General features: G+C 37.5%; 1 long non-coding RNA gene across 1 annotated transcript; it reads left to right on the forward strand.

Moving 5' to 3' along the window:
• The first annotated feature begins 3,352 nt into the window (after positions 1–3,352).
• On the forward strand, positions 3,353–3,658 carry LOC121905323. The gene is made up of 2 exons (XR_006098392.1): positions 3,353–3,497; positions 3,608–3,658. It is a non-coding gene; the product is annotated as an uncharacterized LOC121905323 (long non-coding RNA).
• The last annotated feature ends 12,504 nt before the right edge of the window (positions 3,659–16,162 follow it).

Below are 16,162 nucleotides of genomic sequence, written 5' to 3' on the forward strand. Positions count from 1 at the left end.
AATAAAATCAGGTGATTGTGAAGATATGGTATTAAATTATACAAACAGTCATAATAAAGATGTAACAGGCAAATGTAAGAAATGAAAAACTGAAATAAAAGTGTTGCTACTATGTTCCTGTGTGAAGAGCTGCTCACCTCGGGGCAGAACCGGCTCTGTTAAATGTGACAGCAGCGTACTGGACAACCTCTTGTTCCTCCATGTGTCTGTGTGGCTGAGCTGATCTGATGTTGGCATAGAGAGGATCTGCCTGGTTGTTGGAGAAGTGCACGCTGGTGTACAGAGGGTTATCTTGCTCCTCCAGCTGTGTCTGGAGGGTGATAGAAATGAAGAAAGTGTTGGTTTGTGTGAAGAAGGATTGTTAAGAAACAACATGAAGTGCTTGACAGTCAGATGAGTTTTCTAGTTGCACTTTAAGATAGTGACTGTGGAAGTGTGGAACCAGGATAGAATAGTATAACTCTCCCTCCTCACCCTCTCTCTGTTGTCTGGTCTCTCCTCAGCCTCAGTTGTTACCCCAGCAGCTATTGATTTTCCTGCTCCTGGAGAACAGCAATCAAAAGAAAACACTGACAGTTAATCAGGATATTACAGCATGTTTGGCTCCAATGTTTCAGTCAATATATGTATATTCAATTCTCTTCATTTTAAACTCTAACAGCTCTTTTCAGTTTAGAATATATTTTACATAATTTTATTGTAAATCATTTACAATGACTTGACTTGTGGTGCTTGTATTCTCTCTTAACTTGTATAGTTTGATTGTTACACACCACAACACCAAGACAAATTCCTTGTATGTGCAAACCTACTTGGCAATAATAATAATAATAATAATAATAATAATAATATTAATAATAATAATAATAATAATAATAATAATAAGGTGTACATACAGTATTGTGGTTTTGGTTTGTTTCCAGCTCGATACAGCTGGACTATCTGGCAGCCCGTAGGCCTGCTGTATGTAGTATAGCTCAACTGAAACTGTTTTTATAGGCTGACACAGACATGGTTATGATGTATTGGTCATTAGTCATATACTGATATTTAAACTAACATCAACCAAAACCTCAGACTTGCAGATTTATCTGTCTAGCTCTACTATGGAGTCTGAGAGGAGAAACTGACGGCCTGAAGTGTCTTCAAAGCTCTGTTGTTCATTGCTGTGAGCGCACGCTAACAACTATGATGAGTGTATCAGATGAGTGTAAACATCTGGATTATGACAGTTGGATTGTAAGTGGACTCTGTTTCTGAGTCACTTAAACTGTAACTAACTGTACTGACAATGGAGGTCACACTCCTATAGAGCTTAACTAAATGTGTTGGTGCTCCAGGACTGTGCTTTACAGGCTTTACTTCCATCTGTAACAAATGTGCAAAAACATGTTTAAATCAAATCAGTGTAAAATAAATTCTTGTCCAGAGTCATTGAAAATAAAAACAGTGGTGACAGTGGAAGCAGCTGCAGTGAGCAAACTCTCCTCTCTCCCTGAAACAACATTTCACCATGAATCACTGATTGTTTAGACACATTTAAATTTACTTTTAGTACTTTTCACTTTTTAGTGAAAGGTGAAGACCCTGTTGTATTTCATGTGTTTTTTTTCTTTCTTCTTCTTTTTATTCTTTCTTTATTATTACGCCACTTCAACCCTTAATTTGACCCCCTAAACATGCTGAAAAACTCACCAAATTTGGCACGGACATCAGGTCTGGTGAAAAATTTGATAAAATGTAAAAATTATCCTCCAAAGTGCCATAAAGTGCTCTATAGTGCTACCTATGTATCTAATATGGCTGCCACGGCCTGTAGGAATGTCAGAGAGATCGAACCAAAACTCAATTATTCGTCTCATCAAGACCTACAAATCATACATTGACACCCCTGACCTAAATCCAACAGGAAGTCCACAATTCACCCATGAAATTATGACTTTGTGCCAATTTTGGACCTTGAATAAACGCTATCTCCTCCTAGGGCGTTAATGGTATTGGCTTCAAACTTGAATACATGACTTATGACACTGTGCTGAACAAAAGTTGTTAAAAACTTAATAACTCGAACCGTTTAGATATTGTAAGCCCTGAAAGTTGTAGTGCCACATCACACCTTACAATGTAAACCATTGGGGAGGCAATCTCAAGGCATGGACTTTGTGTCAAACAAATGGTTCTGATGTCTATGTAACAGGTATAGAATGGACCCAATAGCAGCACAAATGACACAGTATAAATTTTACAATCTTTATTCCACACAATGTCAAGGCAATAGTAGCACAGTAGAGAAACACAGTTCTGATGAGTATGGCTCCACCGGGAATTGAACCCCGATCTTCCACTCCCAAGGCAGACAAAGACCAGGGAACAGGCAGGCAGAACTTAGAGTCAGGGACAGAGGGCTGGTGGGTTTACCGGGGCAGAGACGAGGAGTGATGGTCGGCGACAAGCTGATCAGGAACCAGGAAGGCAGTCCAGAGATGAAGGCAAGATGACTTAGCATAGTAGCATAGATAATCTGACAAAGAGGGAGTGGGCCGAGGCAGTTTATATACTGGCTTAATTGGAGATGATGAGCAGGTGGGAGTGCCAGGTGAAAATGGTTGAACTAATGAGGGATGTGGCAGAGCAGAGAGTGAGACTGAATGATTGGATAATTCCCACAGCAACAGGTGAGGGGGAGAGCAGACTCTGACCGTCTAAAGTATAAGTCTGGCCACTTTGAAACCTGTATCAATAGATTCGCGATGAAATTTCCTACAAAAAAATGTGATTTTTAATGTAGGATTTGGCCAAAGTCATTGGATTTATGAGGATATTTCACAAGAAGAGTGGCATTCTCCTCTCCAACTGAGAGGGAGAGAGAGAGAGAATAGGAGGAGGGGATGGGTGTGGGGGTTGAATGGAGCTCATTGAGTGTAGAGTGACAGTTTAGTGATAAAGTGCTGCAGAAAAATAAAATCAAAACTAAAATTTGTAGCTCTGTACTACAGTTTTTACTTTATCAGGGCCCAAGCACCTAGCGGTTCACTCACACTCTCCATTCAAATATATGAGTATTTTTCTGTGTCCAGCTGCAGTTACTTATTGTCTCTACACACCTGACAGTACACATTTCAATCAAACTTTGACCAGGTCATGTGGGTTAAAAGTCTTTACTTTTCTAAACATAAACTTGATGAAAATTAGGAAATGAATTTGTTTTACACACAAACTCATCAAGAGTTTTGTTTAATAATTGAAATTCAAGTGAATGGGCCCAAAAAAATTATTTTAAGAAGATAGCTTTTATTGTGAAACAGCCACTTTTATTTAGAAAAGCCAGTTGCGCTGTTCTGACGTACGGGAGAAGGGAGAAATGAGCAGGTAAAGATGCACATGTGCTCCAGTTAAGATACATGCTAAATATCAACCTATTTAAGTGGTTGTGAAATGTTTAAGGACCCTTCAAGGACCAAGGATAATTCCCTTATTTGCAGAATGCAGCCAACGAGGTAATTCATTTTTTGTCTTTATTTTACTTTGACGAGCTGTTTCCCACATGCTGTAAAGGCTTTTATTTTCGCTAACTTTGTCTTTATACCGTGTGTGTATGTGTCTGTAGTTTTCACGGTGGATTTGGAGAGAAAGCTACAAATAAACCAGTTGCAAGAAAGCCACTTGTGTTTGCCTGTGCTTCGAGGGAATTACAAGGGGGACATGTCTCACCCTGCAGAAAATTCTCATCCTCGCACCATTGAGATTTGATGCTTCGCCATGACAGAGGAAGTTGCTATAACTTTATTGTACATACTCCAGTCTGCACCAAACTTTACATGTTTGATAAGAATCCCGGCCTGAACACGTCTACATGACAATATTCCATCAGTGATGCAAACTGGCTGAAAAGCGCCCCCTACAAAATTTCAGCGAAGCAGCCCCAGCAGCAGGCAAAACAGTGGACAAAGGAAGTGATGTTTATCTCCTTCTTGCACTGTCCAAAAACAGCCCGGGTCTGAAGACATCTATATGCCCGTGACAGAAGACCTTTGATTGCGTTGTGGCCCGATGTGCATGGAGGTGCGAGGGCCCGTTCATCGCTGCTTGCAGCTTTAATTAGGGCCTGAGCCGCGAAGACCCTATTGTATTTCGTGTGTTTGTTTGTTTGTTTCGTCTTTATTATTCCACCACTTCAACCCTTAATTTGACCCCCTAAACATGTTCAGAAACTCACCAAATTTGGCACGTACATCAGGTCTGGTAAAGAATTTGATAAAATGTAAAAATTATCCCCCAAAGTGCCAAAATGTGCTCTATAGCGCCACCTATGTCACTAAAATGGCAGCCACGGCCCATAGGAATGTCGTAGAGAGATCGAACAAAAACTCAATTATTTGTCTCATCAAGACCTACAAATCATACATTGACACCCCTGACCTAAATCCAACAGGAAGTCCACAATTCACCCATGAATGTATGACTTTGTGCCAATTTAACACCCCAAATAAACGCTATCTCCTCCTAGGGCGTTAATTGTATCAGCTCCAAACTTGAATACATGACATATGACACTGTGCTGAACAAAAGTTATTAAAAACTTTGTAATAACTCGAAAGGTTTAAATAGCGGGGGATGGGTGTGACAGTTGAATATAGCTCAGTTTTATAGGATATAGCGGCAAGGTCCATATACTTACAGTACATTATATACAAACTTTGTATGAAGTTTCGGGTTCGAGCAAGACAGACTCACACCGTTGAGATTTGATGTTTCGCCATGACAGAGGAAATTGCTATAACTTTATTGTACATGCTCCAGTCGCACCAAACTTTACATTTTGTAAAGTCAGACCTGTCAGCTCAGGTCTGGAGACATCTACGTGCCCGTGACAGAAGCCCTTTGGCTGCGCCATGGCCCGACGTGCGCAAAGGCGCGAGGGCCTGCTCAATGCTGCTTGCAGCTTTAATTTTCATTTGAAATTACTATTTTCCACTTTAGTTAATAAATTTTGAGTTAATTTATGGGGACATAGTGTTCTGTGATTATTGTTAAATATAAACATAACTCTAAGAAAGCCACAAAAGTAAGGGAGGAAGTAGTTATTAATATTAAAATACACTCTAAAAGACAGGAATAAGGGCTTAACTATCAAATTAGGGCATTATGTTTACGAACACAGGGCGATACCTACAGGAAAAGGTACAGAAATCACTACAGGTCAATATGAACAGGAGGAAAGATTACAGCAAGAAAAACATGTCAAAGTTCATAGACTTGAAAAATTATTAACACGTCCTTTACATATCAAACTTATGAAATACGAAGTTTAGATTAAGTTTAAACTGAACTAGAGTACATGTACATGGTACTTTATTATTAGCACAATCTGAAATGACCATTATTCAGAGTATTCATGTACATTTTACTCAAACTTTGCTTTTACTCAACTGAAAGTACTTTTGCACTGTGCTACTGTCACTTTTACTTTTGTAAAGGATCTGAGGGTTTTTTCCTCCACTGCAAATCATATGTACTCATTAAAGTAGAAAAAAAAGCAGGAAGAGACAACAAAGCAACCGGGCATCAGGTACCCTTTTTCCCCACAGGACCATATTTATTAGAAAATTATTTCAAATGATAAAAACATGGTTGATTAATGTAACCCGAACGTGCCGTAGCCTCTCGACACACCCAGGGATTCTGCGTTGTGTTTATCAGTGTGAGATGGGGGTGGCGTGCGGAAAGAAGGACACACGCGACACAGGGGTTCTGGATTGTGGTTGAGACCTGGGGACACTTTATGGGCTCACAATGACAGCTTTCATCTCTGTTGCTGGTCCGCTATACTGGCTGCTGGCTCCATGACCTTACGAAGTAGTGAAAGTAAACTTTTTTTAGAAAATATGTCCTCATGCCAAAATAAAAAGTACAAAATAATAATCTGACTGAAGCATACATCCAGGACAGGAAGTGTAGTTACATTTGTTGTTGTTTTTCTTGTGTTGTCTCCATCTTCCACCTCCCCAACCCACCTTCACTACTTTCCTGCCAATTTTTACAAACAGGATCCCCAAAAGTGTTGGCTCGCTGACAAAACCTCACATCCATCCATCCAGCTCATTCACCCTTATGGCCAAACATCCAGAGAAGTGCTACAGCGAGTCCGCTCTATCAGACCAAAGCTCACCGACTGGAACATTGTTATAACTCTTAATCATTTCTCTTTCCTATATTACAAACTAAATAGATCAATAACTATGATTACTATATTCCTTAATCAATCAATCAATCAATTTTTATTTATATAGCGCCAAATCACAACAAAAGTCATCTCAGGGCACTTTTCACATAGAGCAAGACCGTACTCTTTAATTTACAGAGACCCAACAATTCCCCCATGAGCAAGCACTTGGCAACAGCGGTAAGGAAAAACTCCCCTTTAATGGGAAGAAACCTCAAGCAGAACCCGGCCCTTGGTGGGCGGCCATCTGCTTTGACCAGTTGGGTTGAGAAGGGGGGGACGACGACAGAATAACAACAATCATAACAATAACAATAAGTAGCAATAGCCAGGGACGGATGCCAACAGGACTGCGAAGGACCGCAAAGACTTGGCCTACATCCCAGGGTTTCCTGCGAGATGAGAAAGCACAAAAAACTCCGGGGAAGAAGCAAAGTTAGTGACATGCATTGATGTTCCATGAATGCATACAGATGGAGAGGAGGAGGAGGAGAGAGGAGCTCAGTGCATCATGGGAAGTCCCCCAGCAATCTAGGCCTATAGCAGCATAACTAAGGGCTGATCCAATTTGAGCCTGGTTGGCCCTAACTATAAGCTTTATCAAAAAGGAAAGTTTTAAGCCTGCTCTTAAACATAGAGAGGGTGTCTGCACCCCGGACCGAATCTGGAAGATGGTTCCACAAGTGAGGAGCCTGATAGCTGAAGGCTCTGCTTCCCATTCTACTTTTAAAGACTGTAGGAACCACCAGTAAGCCTGCATCTGGGAGCACAGTGTTCTAGTGTGATAATAAGGTACTATGAGCTCTTCAAGATATGATGGTGCCTGACCATTAAGGGCTTTGTAAGTTAGGAGAAGGATTTTAAATTCTATTCTAGATTTTACAGGAAGCCAATGTGGCAAAGCTAAAATAGGAGAAATGTGATCTCTTTTGTAAATATACAATATCTATTGCATTTTCAAATAGACTTGTTTCTTATTTTCTTAGTTATCATCATCTTCCTCCCTATAAAACAAACAAAAAAATAAAATCATTGGTACAGCTGAGAGTGACAACAGATTTGTGTAAGGCAAGGACCAACAGGAGGCGCTGCATCACTGAAAATGGAGAATCTAACCTCAGCAAACTTTTCTTTTTGTTCATATTCCTGTATGGCATCTTTACTTTGAATATGATGTAATTAGTGCTTTTAAAGTCAAGCTAAATGGTTCATAATAAAGAAAAGTGAAGTAAAGAACCTCCTGCTGCTAAAAAAAACCCCCACAGTTCTTGTTGTTTTTTGGTTAGCTGCCACCAACTACAGTCTGTACAAACTGCTCCTTGCATAGCAGTTGAACAGCAACATCATCTTTCTCTGGCCGTACAGTCCTTCTATAAAAAGGGCCACCTGCAGCAAAAGTAAAATTATGGATTCAGAACAGAGCTGAGCTTTTTAGACCAACTTCCCTGGAAGAGGAATTCTGCAAAAAGTGACAAATGATCCCTTATAAACTCCTCCAAAGCTCTACACTGCAAACCTGAAGCTCAATCATCTAAACTTGGTCCAGTAAACAAATAATAATCATTTAGTGTTGGCCTGTGCTGTGGCCCACACAGGAACCACAGTGTGTTTGGAGAAAGATGCTGGCTATGTGAACTACAGTTCATCAGACACATCAGGGACAAGTTATGGATGAACCCTCTTGGTGTTTGTAGCAGCCAATAACGTAATAAAACTTCTAAACCAATAATGAAATTACTTTTTGTGCATAATGTAATAAGTAGGGGAATGCCCAAATACAAATACATTATTTGGTGAAGCACGAATAGTGTGTTGTTTTTTTGTTTTTTTTTACGAATATTTGTTTCATTCAAATGCTTAAAAAAATTATTTGTTTTCACACAGGTTGGTTACATCGCTATCTCAGTTGTTGTCCTCTGCTCCACTGTTATGTCTATCAACAGGGCTCGACGAGGGGAGTCATGTCCACCTGTTACATGACACGCATTTCCTTATTTGGACATCACAGCTGAGCTACTGACACATGCAAAGTGCTCACAAGGGACTCTCCATAACCTGTTGTTCCCCTTCTCCTTTCCACAAAGTTAAGTTGTAAAAAAATAGGCAATAAATGAAATGTACAAAGCAATAATCGCCTTTGAAGTTCCTCCCTACATGTTACATGGTGTGCTGTCTCTGTGTTATGGGTGTATAAATAGAAGTCTGTCTGCAATGAGGCGATGAGTAAAGTTTTAGCTCAGTAGTCAGTGCAGTCATCTATGATCTGGGAGACCCGGTGTGGGGACCTCCTTCTTAAGGTAATTTATTCATGAACACTTATTGTAACATTTTAAAAACAGGATTTTTAAGCCTCTCTCCACTTTTATACTAATACAAATACAAATAATTTTGCTGCCTCAACAAATATAGATCTGCACATCCCTAGTAATAAGTTATGACATCATTGGCTGGTTATTACATTATAAGCTGGGTTAAAAAAAACAAAACATAAAAAATGTAAAATTGGAGCTGATAATGTTAATAATAATATACGATAATATACTTATGTCACTTTATTTAAGTTTCATTTATTGGCTATAAAGTATCACACTTTCATGACACTTACCCTTACTGTTGCCTCTTTCAAATAACTGCTCAAAAACCTGACCCCACACACACACACCCCAATTCCATACAAACTGGAATGTCTCTTAAAATCCATAGTAAACTCATCCTCTAGGAATTGTGACCATATATTTGTTTGTGTCATGTTAGCTTGTCTGGTGCCACTTTGCAGTTTTTGAGTAAAACTGATCAACACACATCAATTCCATACAAACTTGAATGTCTCCTAAAACACATGGTAAACTGCATGGTTTTTGCCAAAAACTGCATGGGATTATAAATAAATTTGGCATGTCTGTAAAGGGGAGATTCATGGGTACCCATAGAACCTTGAGGTGATATGTCAAGGGACCCCTTTGAAAATGGCCATGCCAGTTTTGGATTTGGAGTATTATTTGACAGCTAACAAGACATGGTTGGTACCAATGGATGCCTTCGGTCTTCTAGTTTCATATGATATCAGTATCTTCACTAGCTTTACAGCCTCTGAAAGATGTCAGCGCAGATACCCCTGCGGGTCTCTGAGGGTTAATTAGAATGATCTCACAAATTTGTATATTTCCATGCACTAAATATATAGGAAATGTTAATCTGTGTGCATGGATGTCACCTAAATCTCTCTAGGAATTATGACTATATATTTGTTTGTGGTACTTGATGGTTAAACTTATCTCCAGCCCTGCCTTCTACTCCTTAACCATTTGACTACCAAATGAAGTGTGAAATAATTTCTCTTATGTCATATAATATGAAATTATACCTCTTTGAAGATGTCACCTTTAATTAAATGTATTTAAATCACTTTTTCAAGCAAACTGTTTCAACCACACTATACAGCTATTCAGTACTTTCTCTTTCTATGTATATATAACAAATCTGACTCCTGACAAGGTACATGAAAATGTATTACCAAATCAGAATCATTGCCCTATTTACATCCCTGGCTGTTGGAAAGTCATGACAAGCTCGACAATGAGTCGAAAACTGAAACAAATCTATAGTTCATTCTTGAAGACGTGTATTTTCTTTTGCAGTCCGCATAATTGACCACTAGATGGCCGTTGATTGACAAGTTATCCAGTCATATGACTCTGACATTAGGCTTTCTTCCTTTGTCTGCAAACTTCTGTCTTCCTTATGATACATGTTGAAAGGTAATTAGTGATTTAATTTAATTTATTAAATATACAGTTTATGTAGGTGAGATTCATGCACATAGATTAACATTACCTGAAACCTGATAAGTTGCCTCAAGTGATGTCACTTGAGTCAGCGTCAGTTGTAGCTGAAGACTATAAATTTGATAATGAAAAGAATCTGGTGGTGAAGAGTTAGAAAGAAGTGGATTACCAAACCTCTGCAGCCCGCTCCTCATCTCTGTTTGAGGCTAACAGCTCGAGGCTACATTAGCTGCTACTAGCATAACAGACCCATATCTCCAGCCAAACTCTTGATGGTATAGTTGCATTGTGGGTAATGTAAGCGCTTGTAGAACACATGGAACGCTTTATTCAATATGTTCTAAAAGGAAGAAGAATGCAGAATATCTGATATCTTTATCAGGGGCAATCGCAACATAACTAGTATCCATGTTTTTGGTTATGATTTATGAGCTAATCTTTATTCTAATGACATTTTACTTACGCCATCTAACCTAGGTGACTCTATTCCATACCCTCAGACTTATCCCAACCTTATAGGCTATTAAAATGTGCAATCATCTTTTACTTCTTGGAGGAACAGTATGAAAGCACCTCACTTGAGACAGTCTGCACTTGATGGAGATGTGGATTCTTGTCTCTAATATTTATTCATTTTTGTCAGGGGAAACATACCAAACATTGTAACAATGTGCAGCCTCAGACCTATCTCTGGGACACTGCATCAGTTATCAAACGGGTGGTGAAATTTGTGAAATCCCAATGTTGAACCTTTTATTTAAAAGAATATTGGAGACCATGAATTTTCTAACCTAGTTGTAGTTTGAAAGTGCTGCCACTGGATGTTGGTAAAGAGCTGATAGCAAATCTATTCCAGCATCTCTCTCTTGTTCCACCACAAGGGGGGGAACAAGAAACTGTTGAGCATGCACCCTACTGGACCACCCTCAGTGCAATCTATAGCCTGAGGCCCTGAAAAAGTGCTCCACCATGATCACATTATGCCTACATTCTGCAAGGAAAAGGCTTAAAGACAAGAGAAGTGAGAACTATGATCCTTCTTGCTTTCCCACCCCTGAAGAGGATAACAGGATGGAGTCTGCTTCTGATACAGATGTGTATACAGTATGGTACGACCACCATCTACCATAACAGTCACATAAACTGGAACATCAGATCAATGAACACTCTGAACCCTTGGTCTAAATCTGGATCGTGTTCTGCGTGCAATGACAGATGAACCTAAAGCAGCAGATGAACCTCAAGTAAAGAGAGGACTGCTAACAAGATGGCTGATGCAGAAAGACACCAAACTAGGGAAAAACACTGAGATACAGACAGCAAATTAAAGAGTTGAGAGAAAAGACAATGTTACAGAACACGACACAACCTCAGAAACTGAAAAAAGGTGTCAAATAAACTAACCTGTGACTCACGAGCCTGACTTCAGTAGCGGTTAGTACACATGGTAGGACAGTGAAAAGAAAGAAAGTCTATCCCTCTCTTCCATCAAGAGATATAAAAGCAGCTTTTACGAGTGGATAGGTTGATAAGATGAATGTTTAAATCAAACTGTCATCAGGAGATGACCATTTTGGTGGGGGGAGAATGTAGTACCCTGCTCTACTTTTATTTACATATTGTTTCATTTCAGTTTAAAAATGTATATTTCTAATAGCACAATTTGTTTTGTAGACACATGAACGTAAAACTATAGTTGACCACTCTCTGATTCATCTCTCACACAAAGGTCTTGTCAGTTAATGTTATGAGATATACCACAACATGCTGTAAAATGAGAATTGAGTGGGTGGGCTCTATGGGCCTTTAGCTTATCATGCATATTGATGATGTATTTTTAACAACCTGATCTGCCTGCTGCTTATGTTCTGACCGCAGTGGAAAGTTTTCTTTCAGTTTAACTTCTAACTCTATTCTAGCAGAATACAGTGGTTAATTGATGTGGCTGTTATACTTCCTGTTTACACTGCAAACAAGTTCTATCATATCTGAAGTCACACATAGAGAGATGAGAGGAGCAGCTTTGAGTTTAACAGCAGCAGCGAGTTGATTTGTTGTCTTCTTTATCTCTGTGTCAGGTACTGTATATTTACATTTACATTGTGGGACATTTAGCACACTTATTCAGAGCTGCATGGAGTGATTTTAAGAAAGTAAATATAAAATATCCCAGATCAGCACTTTTCTAGGTTTGATGTATGTGTGATGCAGTATTATCAAAACTTAATTTTTAACATCAGTTAAAAAAGAGCCTATATACATAGGGAAATGGGTTAAAAGACTGATACAGAAAAAGTCTGATCTGGTAATGATACATTGATGTATCTCTGTTCCTCTGCACAACCACTGAAAAAATATGTGGAATGTCTTTTCCTTAATTTTCTGTCTTAGAATGACTGGGGAGTTAGTTACAAATCTACTAAGATCTGTTCCTTAAAAGGATTATTGAACTCATAGTGGTGTAAAGTCAACTATTCAGTGTCTTAACATGCACTAGAAGTGTGAAGAGATGCATCAAACCAAATGTCACACATCCGTCACGTGTCATGTTTTTTCTTTACACACTGAACTGTCACACACTTAAAAAGAGTAAGATAATAAAAATATCTCATTATTTCTCTCCTTTCTTTATTTCACTAACAGGTCAAAACACTGGTCTGTTATTCTCTCTAACATAGATTATATTAAGTCTTTGGAAAACAGTAAAACTTAGTTTTAACTTATGTGTTTACTGTCATTTGGCTCCTCATGAATATTCATGAAATAAAAAAGAGGAAGGAAATCACTTCATTTAACATCCTGATATCTGACTTCTGCTCACAGATCACAGAGGACGAGCATCTTAACAGACAACGTCCTTCTCTGTTGTGAGTAGAATAGTTTACTGATATGATAATTACATGTTGTTTACATTATTTGATGTATTTTATTGTCTGAAGCCTCACAGAGAGATGAGAGGAGCAGCTATGAGTTTAACAGCAGCAGCGAGTGGATTTGTTGTCTTCCTTCTCTCTGTGTCAGGTACTGTATATCTACATTTACATTGTAGGACATTTAACACACTTATTCAGAGCAGCATGAATTGATTTCAAGAAAGTAAATAAGTACCCAGATTACTCTCTAGATTTTGATGTATGGTGTGAAGTAGTATTCCTCTAAAGGCCTACAACACCAAATATTAACTAAATCTTTTTTCAGTTTATAAATCACAGTTTTCTGTATCACATCACATGTATCACAGTCTGGTCAGATTCATGTCAGTGAATAGTATCAACATTGATTTTGATGCATTTTTATTTTTTGTGCAGTGTCAGATTTGGAAAAAAAAAAACATAGAGGACAAAAATGACTCCTTCCTAAAACTGCTATAAAAATATCATATAATAATATTTTCCAATTTCGATTAATTAATTTTTAACCAACATCAGTCCTGATTATTACCACCAAATATTCATTCAATTTAAGAAGTTCAACTCTTTAAATGCTGTTTTTGACATGATGCCACTGTTATTACATTCCTTTCCATAAACTAAACAATAGGAGATTAATTGTTTTTGATTATCATGGTCTGCGATATGTCAGTGATTAGCAACAACATTGATTTTGATGCATTATTATTTTTGTACTTTGTCAGATTTTAAATTAATCACACTTGTAGATTAGAGGACAAAAATGTCTCCTTCCTAAAACTGCTATAAAAATACTGTACATTAATATTATTTCCTATTTTCACTGAATTAAGTTTTTTAACCAACTTCAGTCTTGATTATCACCAAATCTTCATTCATTGTTTTATTTGACAGGCATTTCAGTTTAAAAATGTATATTTCTAATTGCCCAATTTGTTTTTATTGTAGACACATCCTGAATTTAAAACTATAGTAGACCCCTCTCCAATTCATGTCTCATGCAAAGTTGTTGTCAGTTAACGTTATAAGATATACCACAACATGTTGCTGGATGAGCTACATGGGCGTTTGGTTATTTTTAACAATCTGATCTGCTTGCTGCTTATGTTCTGACCGCAGTGGAAAGTTTTCTTTCAGTGTAACGTCTGTCTCTATTCTAGCAGAGTACAGTGGTTAATTGGTGTGGCTGTTATACTTCCTGTGTACATTGCAAACAAGTTTTAACATATCTGAAGTCACACAAAGAGAGATGAGAGAAGCAGCTTTGAGTTTAACAGCAGCAGCGAGTTGATTTATTGTCTTCTTTCTCTCTGTGTCAGGTACTGTATATCTACATTTACACTGCAGGACATTTAGCACACTTATTCAGAGCTGCATGAATTTATTTTAAGAGAGTAAATCAGTACCCAGATTACTCTCTAGATTTTGATGTATGGTGTGAAGCAGTATGCCTTTAAAGGCCTACAACACCAAATATTAACTTAATCTTTTTTTAGTTTATAAATCATAGTTTAGTTTTCTGTATCACATAATTGAACTCTTGTGCCTCAACTTAAAAACAGTTGCACTTGATGACATTAAAGGACAAGAATGTCCACATCAATGACACATAAAAATATCATATATTAATATTAATTTCCACTTTCAATGAGTTAAATCTTTTAACCTACTTCAGTCCTGATCATCACTACCAAATATTCATTTACTTTCAGAATTTTAATCCTTTAAATGCCAGTTTGTTTACATAATGCCACTGCTGTTTTTTATGAAAAAAGAAACACAAAAAAAATAATTATTTTCTGTATACTAAATGCTAGTGGGATTTTTTTTCTCTTTTGATTATCAGTTTGGGATATGTCAGTGATTAGTATCAACATTGATTTTGATGCATCATTTTTTTTTTGTGTAGTGTCAGATACACTTACTTTTACTGATTGCACTTATTTACACTTATTATCTTCATAGACAAAAATGTCCAGTTCCTAAAACTGCTATAAAAATATTATATATTAATATTTCAACTTTCACTGAGTTAATTTTTTAACCAGCATTAGTCCTGATCATAACTACCAAATATTCATTCATTTTTTAGAATTTTAACCCATTAAAAGCCTGTTTTTGACATGATGCCACTGTTTTTATGACAAAAAAATACATTATCACAGTCTTGGATATGTCAGTGATTAGCAACAACATTGACTTTGATGCATTATTATTTTGTTTGCAGTGTCAGATTAACAAATAATCACTCTTGTTACATTAGAGGACAATGTGCCCTTCTTAAAACTACTATATAACTACCATATATTAATATTATTTTCTGTTTTCACTGAGTCAAGTTTTTTTTAACCAACTTCAGTCCTGATCATCACTACCAAATATTCATTCATTTTTCATTCATTGTTTTATTTGACAGGCATTTCAGTTTAAAAATGTATATTTCTAATAGCACAATTTGTTGTTATTGTAGACACATCCTGAATTTAAAACTATAGTAGATCCCTCTCCAATTCACCTCTCATGCAAAGGTGTTGTCAGTTAACATTATGTGAGATATACTACAACATGCTGTTGAGTGGGCTACATGGGCGTTTGGTACAGTGGTTAATTGGTGTGGCTGTTATACTTCCTGTGTACATTGCAGACGGGTTTGAACATATCTGAAGTCTCACAGAGAGATGAGAGGAGCAGCTTTGAGTTTAACAGCAGCAGTGAGTGGACTTGTTGTCTTCCTTCTCTCTGTATCAGGTACTGTATATCTACATTTACATTATTCAGAGCAAAATGACTTGATTTTAAGACGGTAAATCAGTACCCCAGATTACCCTCTAGATTTTGATGTATGGTGTGAAGCAGCATGCCTCAATATTATTTTTAAATATTATTTTCTACTTTTACTGAGCTAAATTTTTTAACCAACTTCAGTTCTGGTTATCAATACCAAATATTCATTCATTTTCAGCACTTAAACATTTTAAATGCCACACACATACATGCACATACACACACACACACACACACACAAACACACACACACACACACACACATCAGTCATATCCATATCATCATACAGCAGCAATGCCCCTAGTGGATACCAGGAAAATAGCATTTATTTGCCCCATAGGGCAAACATCAGAAAATAGCTCAATCTGGTGGAAAAGAGTAAAAACTACAATTTTGAAGCCAGGACTCTAAATTGAAAGCCTGATACAATAGAATGCATGATTTTATGCTGTAATGGTCG

This window comes from Thunnus maccoyii, chromosome 2 (assembly GCF_910596095.1).
Source record: "Thunnus maccoyii chromosome 2, fThuMac1.1, whole genome shotgun sequence".
NCBI lineage: Eukaryota > Metazoa > Chordata > Actinopteri > Scombriformes > Scombridae > Thunnus > Thunnus maccoyii.